This window comes from Pistacia vera, unplaced genomic scaffold (assembly GCF_008641045.1).
Source record: "Pistacia vera cultivar Batoury unplaced genomic scaffold, PisVer_v2 Contig310, whole genome shotgun sequence".
In the NCBI taxonomy this organism is placed as follows: Eukaryota; Viridiplantae; Streptophyta; class Magnoliopsida; order Sapindales; family Anacardiaceae; genus Pistacia; species Pistacia vera.
In genome coordinates, this window is record NW_022196125.1 from 56858 (window position 1) to 72999 (window position 16142).

Below are 16142 nucleotides of genomic sequence, written 5' to 3' on the forward strand. Positions count from 1 at the left end.
CCTCTAGACAACTAAAAGACTATGAGAGCAGATATCCTACCCATGACTTGGAATTAGCAGCAGTGGTTTTTGCTTTGAAGATATGCGACACTACTTGTATGGAATGAAATGCAACATATAGACTAACCATAAGAGTTTGAAGTATTTCTTCACTCAGAAAGAGTTGAATATGAGACAGAGGAGATGGTTAGAGTCGGTGACAGATTATGACTGCGACATCAGATACCATCCAGGGAAAGCTAATGCAGTAGCAGATGCCCTTAGTAGAAAAGTCTCTTTATCTCATATCACTGTATAGTGACAATTACAGTAGGAGTAAAATTGTGATCAAAGGAGGATTGGCCTAAACGGAGATCAAACCCACTTTGGTGTAGGAGATCAAGATGAAATAGGGTAAAGATGATACCTGGAAGTTGATCTGCCAATGGATAATAGAGGGTAAAGAGACAGACTTTAAAATAGTCAATGGGGCACTGATGTTTAGAGATAGAATATGTGTACATCAAGATGATGAACTAAGGAATAAAATCCTTAGTGAGGCACACAATACACTTTATACAGCCCANGGTTTTACTTACTGAGCATTATTTTGTGCTCACCCCGTTATTTTCCTTTGTGGATGCAGGATCTAGGTGATGATGCAGTCGGAGGGGCGTCAGCAAGTGAGGAGCAATAGCTACACTGTTTCCCCTGTTTCGTCTTTTAAAATGGCATTTTTGTATATGACGTTCTTTGTGTATAAAAGACGTATGACTCATAATAAAAAGGAAAAGTTTTGGGCCCATTTTCTATTGTTATTATGCATGCATTGTACTAGTTTACAGCAGTTGTTACATTAATCTTGATGATGGAGATAAGTTTAATTTTGGTGAGCGTCGCCAACTTAGTATGTTAATCAGCAATGTAAAGGCCAAAAAGATGTTAAGAAAACGGTGCTCGGGATATATTGCTCATGTAGTGCACAGTAGTGATGTCCCGCAACCAGAGATTCAAAATGTGCTAGTAGATCGGGAGTTCTTAAATGTATTTCCGAAAGATTTGCTGGGTTTACCTCCGGAAAGAGAAGTAGAATTCAGTATTGAACTAGCACCAAGGACCGCACCCATTTCTAAAGCCCCTTACCGGATGGCCCTAGCCGAGCTTCAAAAATTGAAAAAGCAGCTTCAGGAACTCTTAGACAAGCGTTTTATTCGACCTAGTCATTCTCCCTAAGGTGCTCCAATTTTGTTTGTGAAAAAGAAAGATGGATCTCTACGGATGTGTATAGATTATAGAGAGTTAAATAAAGTGACAATGAAGAATAAATACCAGTTACGTCGCATAGATGATTTGTTTGATTAACTGAAAGGAGCAGTAGTGTTTTTAAAGATTGATTTGAGGTCGGGTTATCATCAAGTAAGGGTTGTAGAGAAAGATATTGCCAAGACTGCTTTTCGGACCAGAGATGGGCATTATACAAGGATCATTTACATGAGCCAAGATCAAGGGTATAATTTTAAAATTTATATTAAAGTAAAATTTGCACAAAAAGGTTAATCATGAGTTAAGAGAACCATACGCATATTTGGAGGCTCCACCATGTTTGTCTTTGAACGTTTTTAATCATGAGTAAAATTTATATTCTACAATAATTGATTAGCTCTAGGGCATCTACTCAAACAATCTCCCACTTGCACTACAGCCAATCATTCATGTATTTAATACCAAATGATCTCAAGTGTCTGTCATGCTTCTGCTGCAACAGAGGCTTTGTCAGTGGATCTATGAGATTGTCGTCCGTATGCATTTTACTAATCTGCACGTCTTTCCTCTTAACTATCTCTCTGATGAGATGGAATCGTCTGAGTATGTGTCTGGATTTCTGATGAGACCATGGTTCCCTAGCTTGAGCAATTGCTCAATTGTTGTCACAATAGATGTCTATAGGATCAACAATCGTGGGAACCACACTAAGTTCAGTAACAAACTTCTTAATCCAGACTGCCTCCTTGGCTGCATCTGATAAAGCAATATACTCAGCCTTCATTGTAGAGTCCACTATAGTGCTTTGCTTAGAGCTCTTCTAGCTCACTACACCGTCATTAAGACAAAATACAAACCCTGATTGGGATCGATAATCATCTTTGTCTGTTTGGAAACTAGCATCATTGTATCCTCTTACAGTGAGCTCATCTTCCCCTCCATAAACCAAGAACATATCCTTAGTCCTCTTCAGGTACTTAAGAATATTCTTGACAGCCATCTAGTGACGCTCACCTGGATCCGATTAATATCTACTACAAGTGCTCAAAGCACATGAGACTTCAATTCGAGTACATAGCATGGCATACATGATGGATCCAATGCTGATGCATATGGGATCCTCTTCATCCCATCTCTCTTATCTTGTGTTTTAGGACACAATTCCTTAGAGAGATAAACACTATGTGACATCGGAAGAAATTCTTTCTTGGATTCTTCCATACTGAATCTTTTCAATACTTTGTCAATATATGCACTCTGACTTAGGCCAAGCAACCTACGTGATTTATCACGATAGATCTTTATACCAAAGATGTAGGCTGCTTCTCCTAAGTCCTTCATGGAGAAGCACTTGAATAACTAAGTCTTTACCGACTGCAAGTTCGGTATATCATTCCCGATCAAAAGTATGTCATCGACATACAACACTAGGAATACTACTGTCCTCCCACTCACTTTCTTGTAAACATAAGGCTCATCTTCGTCCTTGATAAAACTGAATTCTTTTACGGTTTCATCAAAATGAATGTTCCAGCTCCTTGAATGCTTGAGTCCATAAATGGATCTCTACAACTTGCATACCTTATTAGCTTGACTATCAAGAACGAAACCATCAGGTTGTATCATATATACATCCTCCTTAAGGTTTCCATATAGGAAAGAAGTTTTGACATCCATTTGCCAAATCTCATAGTCATGATATGCAGCAATTGCAAGCATAATCCGGATAGATTTAATCATGGCTACTGGCGAAAAGGTTTCTTCATAATCAATACCATGAATTTGTTTGAAACCTTTGGCAACCAGCTGTGCTTTATAAGTATGCACGTTGCCATCCATGTCAGTCTTCTTCTTGAAGACCCATTTACACCCTATGGGTTTTACCCCTTTAGGTGGTTCCACCAGAGACCACACTTGGTTCTGGTCCATGGAGTCCATCTCAGATTTCATGGCTTCAAGCCATTTAATGGAATCTGGATCTGATATAGCGTCTTCGTAGGTTCTGGGTTCATTGTCTTGGTAGATCAATACATCACCATGTTGAGTCACGAGATAACCGTACCTCTCGGGCTCATGGCATACTCTCCCAGATCTACGTAGCTCCTATGCTACCTAAGGTGGTTCACTGTGATCCACAAGTTGTGGAGTAACCTCCTCCTGTGGCACATCATCCTGTCTTTTGTCTAGTATATCTCGTGGTTCTATAACTTCATCCAGTTCTACTTTTCTAGGAAGACACCAGATCGAGCAGCAAAAATTTTGCTCTCTTCTGGGTGGTAGAAATAGTATCCTTTGGTCTCCTTTGGATACCCCACAAATATACATTTACAGGATTTGGGGCCTAGCTTGTTCAAAGTCAATTTCTTAACGTAAGCTTCGCAACCCTAAATCCTTAGATAAGACAAGTTGGGCTTTCACCCAATCCATAGCTCATATGGAGTCTTATCTACAGACTTTGACGACACATGGTTCAAAACGTGAGTCGTAGTCTCGAGGGCATAACCCCATAACGATGTAGGTAAATCACTAAAACTCATCATGGACCTACCATGTCAAGTAAGGTCCTATTCCTCCTTTCTGACACTCCATTGTGTTGGGGTGTATAAGGAGGGGTGAGTTGTGATACTACCCCACATTCCTTCTGGTACTCTGAAAACCCTGAGCTTAAGTATTCACCTCCTCGATCCGACCGAAGAGCTTTAATACTTTTGCCCAACATATTCTGTACTTCATTCCTGAATTCCTTGAATTTATCAAAGGCTTCAGATTTATGTCTCATAAGGTAGACATAGCCATATCTACTGAAATCATCAGTAAATGTGATGAAGTATGAATATCCACCTTTGGCCTCAACTGTTAATGGACCACATACATCACTATGGATGATGCCTAAGAGCTCAGTAGCCCTTTCACCTGGTCCTGTGAAAGGAGACTTGGTCATCTTGCCTAAAAGGGCATGACTCACATACTAACTGACTGAAAGTCAAAAGAGTCCAAAACTCCATCCCTTTCAAGTTTTGCAATGCGAGTCTAATTAACATGACACATCTACAGGTCAGAGATATGTCTGGTTTTGATCGCTATGTTTAGCTCTCTTGGTTTCAATATTGAGAATACTTTATTGGTAAATCAAGAACGTATAATCCATTATATAACCTGCAATTCCAAATAGAATCCATTCAAACTAAAGGACAACAATCCATAGATATCTCAAATGAACCCTATTATCCAAAGCAGATACTAAATAATATTTCTAGAAATAGAAGGTATGTGATAAAGTTATGTAGTTCCAATAACAAGCCCGTAGGCAAAGATAAACAATAAGTCCCTACAGCAATGCAGCCACATGTGCTCATTTCCAAATCTACTCTGCCTTAGCCCCTGCACATCAGTACAAATGTGAGTACCACATTCTGTGTCAATGACCCAAGATGTGAGGAGAGAAGTTATCCAATCATATAAATACCTGAAGTCGTAGCCTCTGACTTCTTCTTGCTTGCGAGGAAAGCCTTGCAGTGTTCCAGTGGGCAGGTGCCATAAAAGAAGCAGACTACCGTCCTTCCCTATGCCACTCTCAGGTCCAAGAGCTACCTGTCCTTTGGGTTTGGCCTTGGCCTTACCCTTGTCGTGTACCCTTTGCTTTACTGGTAGCAACAGTAAAATGGCTGGATTTTTCAAGTCCTGCTCTGCAATCCTCAGCATGTTCAGAAGTTTGACAGGGTTTTCTCCATCGTGTTCATATTGAAATTCATTATGAACAGAGCATAAGAGTCAGGCAAGGATTGCAGAATTAAATCCATTATAATTCTACATCCAAGCCACATCCCAAAGTCTCAAGCCTCTCTATGTGCTCGATCATCTTGAGCACATGAGGACCAACTGGGCTCCCTTCGTCAGAGACATCCCAAACAGTGCTTTCGACACCTTGTACCTCTCATGTCGAGCATTTGTTTCGTAAAGTTCCTTGAGGTGTAGAATGATGGAAGAAACATCCCATATTCTCATGCTGCTTTGCAGCATAGGTGTCATCAATGCTAAGATCAAGCATTGAACGCTATCAGCATCATCAGGAACTTTTGATAAATATCCTTTACTTCCTGAGTGGCATCAGTCAGGCTCAGCCATGTATGGCTTTTCAAGGATATACAATTTCTTTTCTGACTTGAGTATAATTGAAGATTACGATACCAATCTAAGAAATTGGATCCATCCAACCTGTTTTCCTTCTCGATTTGCTCGCAGGTTCATAATGCTCATTTTTGGTGAATCTATAATTGCAATAGAATAAAGTCATTATGTTTAATATGGTCTTTTATTAAATGATGTTCACTATTACTCAAGTCAATAGCCCTCATATTATTGGGAAAGCCTGTGGACTTCTTAGTGGACCAAGATCCATCCTGCCCATTTCAAACTTTTGCTTTGGCGAACAAGCCAAAATGAGTGATTAGGTAAGCCAACAAACTTAATCCACACTAGTTGATGGCTCCTACTATCAACCTCAAATGCGAAAAAGCTAAAGCCAATCACAATCCATTGGCTCCAACCATTGTCCTCAAGGTGATTTCAGTATCAGTAGACTGGACACTACATGTCGCCACGTACACAATATATGTGTATTGCTCTACTATGCCTATGATGCGTTTATCACACCTTTCGCTTTGGCGAACAAGCAAAACCGTCATTTTAAGTCGACCCATCACCATTAAGGAAAACTCCAATGCAATTTAACCTCCCACTGGTAGAAGTGTGCCCTTCGCTTTGGTGAACAAGGTTTCGATGAATAGTAGTTTGATTAAAACCATGGCGATGGAAGGCATACGTGACTTAATATACTTTAATTGAGGGTTTGTATTTAATGTCTCATCAAATTATTATCTTTGTTAGAATGACATTGTTTGGCATGTTATTCAACATTCAACCTAGCATGCATTCTAAATACATATAAAACGTGTCGGTACATGGCCCAACTAAAACCGATTTCTCGAGCCTAGAGGAATCTGGAATAAACATCTTGAGTCTTCAAGTGTGGTTGCCTTGACCTTTGCTCCGTCTTCAAGTACATTACAAAAAATATCATTCTAAATTTACAATAAAATAAGTATACAAATTCTTTACATCAATAAATTAGAGACCTCGATTTACATTCGAGGGGAATGAGATGAGAACAAAATGTACATCGAGAAGAGGAGAAAGGCAGGACACGTAGGCTTATTTTAAATTATACAACCATACATACCCAAAATATTTTAAAACATTCACCTTAGGTCTAAGGCTATGTATCGGGCCACATGCAATATACAAACAAGTACATAGCATACATTTAAAAAACAATCAATTTGAAATTTATGGGTTAATTTATTTACCCCCTGACAATTTGTAGATCTATTTGGTCCAAAAGTTTTAAAGCTTTACATTTTAGCCCCTGTACACTCGGAGTGCGCTTGCTTGATGATGAGTTAGATCGCTCAGCATGTGTTGATTACTTGAAGTTCACGCTCAATGTACAACATCGCCCTAAGGACGATCGCCGCGGCGATGGGTTATATCACCGCGGCGATGCTTTATATCGCCACGGCGAGTGGTGGTTTTGTCACCAGCACCAGCGTGACAATGTCACTGTGACGATGGATAATCGCGTGGTAAGCATACACGATGTAGTCTGGATCTGTTCATACAATAATCATTACACTCAAACGGATTTTCAATCAATCAAACATACTGATTTCAACCAAAAATCCATCATGCATTAAACCAAACTTGCAGTCATCAACAATTAAATTAATCGATTAATCAATTTCTTAAACATGATTTAGGCAAATTTTATAAGGCTACTATATCATCAAGTACATGTATCAACCATCCAAATAAAAATTGTAAAATTGGGACCCAGCTCGATACCACTGTTAGTAAATGATCCATATACGCAGCGGAAACAAAAAAAAAATATAATACAAGGACGTTTACATGAGCCGAGATCAAGGGTATAATTTTAAAATTTATATTAAAGTAAAATCTGCACAAAAAGGGTAATCATGAGTTAAGAGAATCATGCGCACGTTTGGAGGCTCCACCATGTTTGTCTTTGAACGTTTTTGCATAGACCCAAGCGTAGGATCGAACCGACGTAGTCCACATGAAGACAATCACAAAGAACCAAAGAGGGATTTGCTAGATCCTCTTTGGCTTTAAGATTAAAGAAGAATGAAATCAAAATGAATTGATTTTAGGCAAAATGGGTTTCTGCCGTGGGAGAGAATGGGTTGTTGTGTTTGTGTTTTCAAGAAATGAAATAATGAAAAGTCATATCTTTTTTAGAAAGAAACATTTTTCTTTATAGTAAAAAAATTAGTTACCCTATTCAATATAGAATAGGCTTGGGCTCCAACCCAAACACCCTATGTTACCAAACACTCCCAATTAGATATTTAATTTTATTTCATTATTATCTCAATTAAAATCAATTAATATATATTTAATCTATATATAACATTTAACAATAATGATGATTTAATAAATATATGTGAACACATATTTTAAACGTAATTTCAATTATTTAGTTTTTCTAATTAAATAAAGGCTACGACTTTAGCAAATTTAATTGCACTGTGAAATTACCAAAATACCTTCGCCTAAAAAGATTGAAAACGCCTTCCTCCTTCTCTTGGATCTTAATATCTTCATGTGTGTGACGCATAGGCTCCTCATCTACTGTAGTGTATAGTATCGCGATTAACACCAATTAATCGTCTCACTAATACACAGACCAAGATTGGCCCCTAGCAAGGCATCATGGCCACCCGATAGATTCGGATTCAGCAAAGTAGCTACCTGTCAACGATATGGTTACCATACAATTCGATCCTTTCATCATACGTTATCTTGACGAGACGAAGGCATAGAAATAGTGTCAACCTTCGGTTACTTTCGATATTATGTATTTAGTTTCTGGACCAATGACCTATATTATAATCCGGATAGAGCAACAACTCAATCCCACTGTGGCCACAGTTTTACTGTCATTGCCATATATTGAATTGCGTCGTGAGATAACTTCTCCCGTACCCGGGAGTGATGAATCCTCTGTCAATCCACCATAGTCTTGATACACTCCTTGATATAGCCAATCACCACCATATTGACAGCTCTGAATAGAACTGCGTTAGGCTAGTGTCAAACTACACCAATCGGTGCACAAGGCGCTCTGGTGATCTCAAGTCTAAGGATCACATGCACCACCATTCGTTAGAGGATTTATTCCATAGGCACTTGGGTTACCATCCATATGGAATCAACTGGTAGGGCAATCCAGTGAACTTGCTGTGGTAAAATCGCCTACAGCAAGCACCCATGTGTTGCACCAGGTTGTCACCAATCAACCTTGACAAGTGAGATCAATCATTGCGTTTCGACAAGGTTGTTCAACACCATGATAGCCTTACCGTTTTATTTGTGCCCTTACTTCAGAATAATACTGGGGCTACGACGTTTCTAGAATGGCCACCTTATGTGCTCATAGGGTTCTCACTATCAAGATTTGAAACACTTGATAACCTTGTCATGGTTCTACCATTCTAAGGACATATATCAGTACATATTGCAATAATAATGATTTACGCGATATAGAATAAAATGCCTTTTATTGATTAATGAACATTATTACAAAGAGTCAATTCTACAATAATTGATTGGCTCTAGGGCATCTACTCTAACATAGAAGACAAATTAAGGATGAATTGGTGAGAAAGGGTATTTTCATCATTTGTTATGAAAAGGTATTTTTGTCATTTATGATGGAATAGATATTTTCGTCTTTTGAGATAAAATAACATTTTGATAATCTCACAGTGCAACTAAATTTGCTGAGGTCATTGCCGATATTTAATTTCGTATTGAAATTAAAATTAGTGAGATTATGTATTTAAATATTATGTATATATATTATTTAATATTAATAGTTGATGATATTAATAAAGATAATATATGAATATGGAATTCATATTTGATTTTGAATAAGATGCCATGGATTATTACCTTATTTGGTAATGAGGATTTACTATTCTAGTCATGGAATAATTTTATTCCTAACTAGATTAGGGTTTTAATTTTTGTTGCATATAAAAGTTATCTTAAAATTAAAATAAAATGGGAGAACACATTAATTAAATCCAAGCCACTCACCTCACTCTCTCTCACGTTTTTTCACTTGGTGGAGAAGAGAATTTTTTCTTGTGTGTTTTGCTAGCACTTGAGACTGCAAGTCGATTGCCATCCTGTTTTGGTGTGGATACCGAGAGTTCAGTCTTATCTTAGAGTGGGACTGATTTGTATCGATTGAAGGAACCTCCAAACACTTGTATGAAATCTGGAAATTTTATATTCAATATCATTTCATATGTAAATAACGTAAATCGGGTATAAGGTTCTTGGGTTCAATGTTGTTGTTAGGGATTTTATTTTTAATTTCCACTGTCCAAACCCCATCAGTGACTAACAGTGGTATTAGAGCCTTCCTTATACCTTTTATGTTGTTATTCAACGTTTGGTTGAATTGATTTCGATATGTATCGATTATGTTATTGCATGATGCATAAAAACTGATTTTTTTGTGTTAAAAATCTACTGCGGTTGATGTGTTGCTAATCTGATTTTTTGCATCTGTTTTTGGGGGATCAAAATCAAGTAAAACTTGATTCCAATCAGAGGGCGATGCTGCCTTGTAGGGTGGCATGTTGCTCCTGTGTGCTTCTGCTCATGGCAGCGGCAAGAAGCAGCAGCTGCAGCGAGCAAACGTGAGCTGCCGCTGGACAGATTGCACGCAATAGCGTGCAGCAGCTCCGCTGTTACGTACTTCCATGCATGGGGATGTGCTTACCACATGCTCCAGCATGTGGCCTTGGGCTGTGCCGCCGCAAACGGCACAGCAGCAGCCTTGTGCGACTACACCAAGGCTGCTGCCACACGCAGCAGTGGCGCATGCGAATGCGTCGCTGCTGTCCTCTTGATTGGCTGCTGTTTCAGGGCTGCCCTATGGTGGCCAAGTGCTCCCAGCACTTGGCCTTGGTTGGCACTTTGTTTTTCAGCCAAGGGCCTGATTTGATGTGTGTTAAAACGTGCACCAAATCTGGATTTTTTGGGCAGTCCACGTAAAGATTCAATGGGCTGAATTTTGGGCCGTGATTGCATTGTTGTGTGATATTTTTAATCCATAATTTTCTAAAAAATGTTGCTGCATGTTAGAAACATTATGGAGGCCCAATTGAGTGAGGCCCGATAACAAGGGACTAAAATAAAAATTTTAAAACTTGTTGGACTTAAATGCAACACTACCAAAATTCAAGGGCTAACTTTAATTTACCAAACTAATCAAAATTAAATTTTGATTGTTTATGCATGATTCTTGTTTGTGAATATGCATGGTGCTCGGTGCATAAGCCTACGAACCTAGTTTGATTGTTTTGGGTTATGTAATTTAAAATAGGGCATGTGTGCCCTGTCTTTCTCTAAATCTCCTATGTAACTTCTTTCTCTCATCTAACTCCCCTCAAGTGTAACTCGAAGTTTCTTTTCAATAATGTAAAATGTAATTTTATTTTTGAAAGTTGTGTAATGTTTCAGAAGAAGAAGTGATGGAAGGGAAGGAGACAAAATTACTTGAAGAATCCATTTCCTTTTAAACAAGGTTGACCTACCGATTCCTCTTGACTTGAGGAAATCGGTTTTAGTTAATGCTATGCACCAACATGTATATTTTATGCTTAGTATGCATGCTAAGGGTGTATTTAATGACAATAACATGCTAAGAAAGATAAAATTGGTAAGACATAAAATAAAAACCCCTCAACTAAAGTATATTAAGTCAAAATTGATATGTCTTCCATCACCATGAGTTTAATCAAACCACTATTCATTAGAACCTTGTTCGCCAAAGCGAAGGGTACACTTCTACCAGTGGGAGGTTGAATATCATTGGAGTTTTCCTTAATGGTGATGGATCGACTTAAAATGAAGAGTTTTGCTTGTTCACCAAAGTGAAGGTTGATAAACTCGTCACAGGCATAGTAGAGAAGTACACTTGTTGTGTGTATGTGCCGACCTGTAGTGTCCACTCTACTAACCTGAGAATCACATTTGAGGACAATGGCTTCAGTCATTGTATTGTGTGATTGGTTTGTTGGCTTACTTCGCATTTGAGGTTGGTAGTGTGAGCTATCAACTGATGTGGATTAAGTTTGTTAGCCAACCTAATCAACCCATTTTGGCTTGTTCACCAAAGTGAAGGTTTGAAATGGGCTAGATGGGATCTCAGCACACTAGGAAAGCCAACGGGCTTTCCCAAGTTAATGGTGAGGGCTATTGGCTTGAGGAAAATAGTGGGAGCAATTATTTAATAAAAGCCCTTATTAAATAATAATAATAAACATTGTAATAATGTTTACTTATTTTGCACTTGCAGATTTACTTAAAAATTAAGCAATATGATCCCATCATCACTCCGACTCGAATTGGGAGACAAATGGAATGGTGAGAATTTCGTTGACTGGTATAGAATTTCGTTGACTGAAGTATATTAAACAATATACTTCAGTCAAGCAATAGATTATACACCATTGAGCAGGCTTTGTCACCAGAACTTGCTAATAGTTCCATCCATCAAACTGGGTATGTATATATGAAGCATACACATGATGCAAAAGCAAAAATGACAAGATACATTGTGCTTGCATCAATGACACCATTACTACGACAATAGTGCCAAAATATGGACTTAGCTTCCATTCTTTATTTTCTCTAGAGAAATGAGAATCATATGGTGTTTGGGTCACTGTTCAGATGCAAGATGGAAGAGGGTACCAAAATTAGTGATCATATACTTAAGTTGACCGAGTATGTGAGCAAGCTTGAGATTTTAGGATGTAGACTTAATGAGCGTTTAGCGATAGACCTAATGTTACAGTCTTTGTCAAATTCTTACTCTCAATTTGTCTATGACTTCATTGAGGATGATAAGAAGAATACCTTTCCAAGCTTTTGGATATCTTGAAGGCTATTAAGTTAGGCATGAAAATGTCAGAAACATTGACGTTGGTTGAAGCCAACTAAAGTGAGAAGGAAAAGGCTTAGAAGTCGTTGGATGGAGCTGTTGCAGATAGGAAGGGCATTTGTCCTCACTGTGGGAATCCCAACCACTGGAGGAAACATTGCAAGGCATTCCTAGCAAAAAGGAAGAGGAATGTTATTTCTTCATCAGGTAGGTTTATGACTGAGATTAACTTCTCTCGTCAACACCTTGGGTCATTGACACAAGATGTGGTACTCACATTTGTTCTGATGTGCAAGAACTATGGCAGAGTAGATTGCTCACCAAGGGAAAGGTGGACTTATCAATTGGAAATTGAGCATGTGCTAGTATCTTGTCATCTGATTTTTCCTATAGGCCTGTTACTTGGAACTTGTGGATTATTATGATTTTTCCTCAGTTTCTAGAAATAATATTTCTGTGTCCACTTAAGACAAGTGAGAGTATTACTTTACTAATGCATTGTTGTCCTTGAGTATAAATAATATTCTTTATGGAACTGTTTCATAATAATTTGTTCTTAAATAGACAATAAGGATATTCTCAAAACAACAACTATCCCAAGTATGGCAAGTTGAGTTAAACGTACCTGAAGGAATGTGAAATAGTATCAAAACTCACCCTTCCGTATACACCACAACACAATGGAGTGTCTAAAAGGAGGAATAGAACCTTACTTGGAATGGTTAGGTCCATGATGAATTTAAGTGATTTGCCCACATCATTCTACCATTATGCCCTAAAGACAGTGACTCACGTATTGAACCATGTGCCGTCAAAGTTTATAGATAAGACTCTATATGAAACATGGAGTAGGCGGAAGCCTAACTTGTTTTTTCTAAAGGTTTGGGGTTGCGAAACTTATGTTAAGAAATTGGCTTTGAAAGCTGGGCCTAAAATGCAACAAATATATATTTGTGGGGTATCTTAAGGAGACCAAAGGATTTTATTTCTACCGCCCAAAAGAGCGTAAAATTTTTGTCACTTGTACTGGTGTCTTCTTAAAAGGAATTTTTCCTAAGAAGTACTAGTGGGAGAAAAGTAGAACTTAGTGAAGTTCTAGAACCACAAAATTCATTAGACAAAGGATGAGAGGATGTGCCACAGGAAGTGGTTGAACATCGTGAGGAGGTCACTCCATAATTCATGGATCAAAGTGAACCACCTCAAGTAGCACAGGAGCTACGTAGGTCATGAAGAGTATGTCATGAGCCCGAGAGATATAGTTTTCTCATGACTCAACATGGCGACGTACTGGTCTACCAAGACAACAAATCCAGGACCTACGAAGACTCTATATCGAATTCAAATTCTGTTAAATGGCTTGAAGCCATGAAATCTGAGATGGACTCCATGTACCAAAACCAGTTATGGTTTTTGGTGGATCCACCTTAAGGGGTAAAACCCATAAGAGTAAATGGGTCATCAAGAAGAAGATTGACATGGATGGCAAGGTGCATACCTATAAGGCACGACTGGTTGCCAAAGGTTTCAAACAAATTTACGGTATTAACTGTGAGACCCCGTCATCTTGGACCATGGGCTATCCCAATCTTGGCCTATTGTGACCTCATGGGCTTTCCAAATGCGCCCCCTCATCTTGGGCCTCACTCATCCGGATATCCCCACCCCTGCAAGTGGGTTTCTTTCGCCTTCCCCATCTCTCGAACACAAGACCTGCAGGCTAAGTCCTTGTGACAAGAGAGATGAGTACCATCAGGCCACTGGTATGTTCCTAACTTGAAATAGTCCTTTAGATGTTAATTTTATGTTAAAAAGCATAAAATCTAACTAAGGGCAAAATAGTCAATTCATTTGGAACGGTATGAATCAATTATCCATAGAAAGGCATTAAGGGTGAAATGGTCATTTTGCCTATGGATAAGCATTGAAAAAGTCAAGGATGAGTAGGCTTCCTTGCATTTAATGGCATTAATTAAGTAATAATTATGTCTAGTGTGAAATGACCAAAATGCCCTTATATGAAGAATTAAGGACTTATGAGTTATACAACTAAAATAATTGGGCCAATTGCATAATTTTGGAAAATAAATGAAATATTTTCCTATAAATGAGATGAAATTCGTTCAAGCCAAGGGAGAGAGCCTTTCTTCAACATTTCTTCCATTTTCTCGCAAATCTTCCATGAAACAAGCTTTCTTTCTCTAAGTTTTAAAGGAGTTACTTATTTTCAAGGAGAACAGATAGGGCTTGGATCTTCAATTGAACGGTTTAAGGTAAGGATTAAAAACTTAGTTTAATTGCTTTGAAGATTGAGGTCGATGTGAGGTATAATGTATATAGTAGGTTAAGGTGTAAAAAGAAGTCAAAGGCAAAGGATTTGTTGGAGGAAGTCTTTAAAAAGGTAAGGAAGAACCTCCATGACTTTAGGGTTTATGCTGGGTTTGTAGATTTTTATGAAACCTTAAATTAAGGCTTTAAGGCATAGAATTAGTTTGATGCCAAGTGTAGGTGAACTCATTTATTCTACTTATTGCCTTGAATTCATTATACATGAAGTATTGCTATTTATGTTATTGAGTTGTGTGGGTTGTTGAAGAAAATGAAGTGGGAGCTGATTATGGCAAAACTTGTAATATTGGAGGCCACATGGTGTTGAATGGGTGCTATAGAAGTGTTGAGGTGTTGTCGATAGACTCTAAATGTTATTAGCAATAATGGATGATTATGGGAATGAGATTTTACACTTTTGTAAGATGTTAAAGATATTAAGGGAGGTTATTGATCCATAAGTTGGGCCTTAGTTAATGTACTAGGAATTGATGTGGCATAGTAATATGAAAATTCGGATTTAGTAGCTCGGGGTTTTGTTAACCTTGCTTCAGTATTTCGACCCATAACTTGAGTATAAACATTGAAATGAGATTAATTCTTGAAGCATCGTAGAAAAACTAAGACACAGACCTATAAATTTTATGTTTATTCAAAGAGCAATTCGTTTGATAATGGATGGAAAGGCCTGAAATATATACTGGTGTTAAAGTTTTAAGATTGAAACATGATCAATTCTTATGTTATTAATGATTATTAAGTATTATTGCGATTTAGCCATGTACATAATGTTAACCATTATTAGATATCTTTGAAAGATATACAAGGTCATGATGTCAATGCAATGATTAATGTTATGAAATGCATGAAGATTGTAATGTAATACATGTTTCAAGATGATGGTATGGGAGCAAGAGGTCAGATGTAATGATTGATAACTCATGAGTGATTAAAAGTATAACACCAAATATGTATTTACAGCCATAAGAGGTAGAGATTCATATAGACATGATGGGACAACGCGTAAGCATGTCCTCAGTAGGAAGGTGAGGAACAGATGTATATTGCTTTAGATGCTAAATAACGCGTAAGCACGCCTCCAATGATATGAGGATCTAGATGGGGGCTAGATGATATGAAGTGCTTAAGGATGCTAAGAAAGTCCGATTGGTAGACATTAAATGGTTTCATATGTCGTTTAGTAGCATTACATGAGTTATGATGTTCTTGTATTAGTGATGATATGCTCAGTTAGATGATTTTAGATGTTATGTCCCATGCATGTGCATGTGCGTGTACTATGTTACATACTTTTTGTATGTGTACACATTGATATATATAACATGTGATATAAATGTCGAAAGACATATGAATATAATCTATATGATATATATATATATATAATATATATATTAATATATTAGATTTATAATATATTTATATATATTATAAAAGGGGAAGATCCTAGATGTAAAAGCTAAGTGATGGTGTTAACAAATATGTTTCAAAACAGATCAAATAACACATT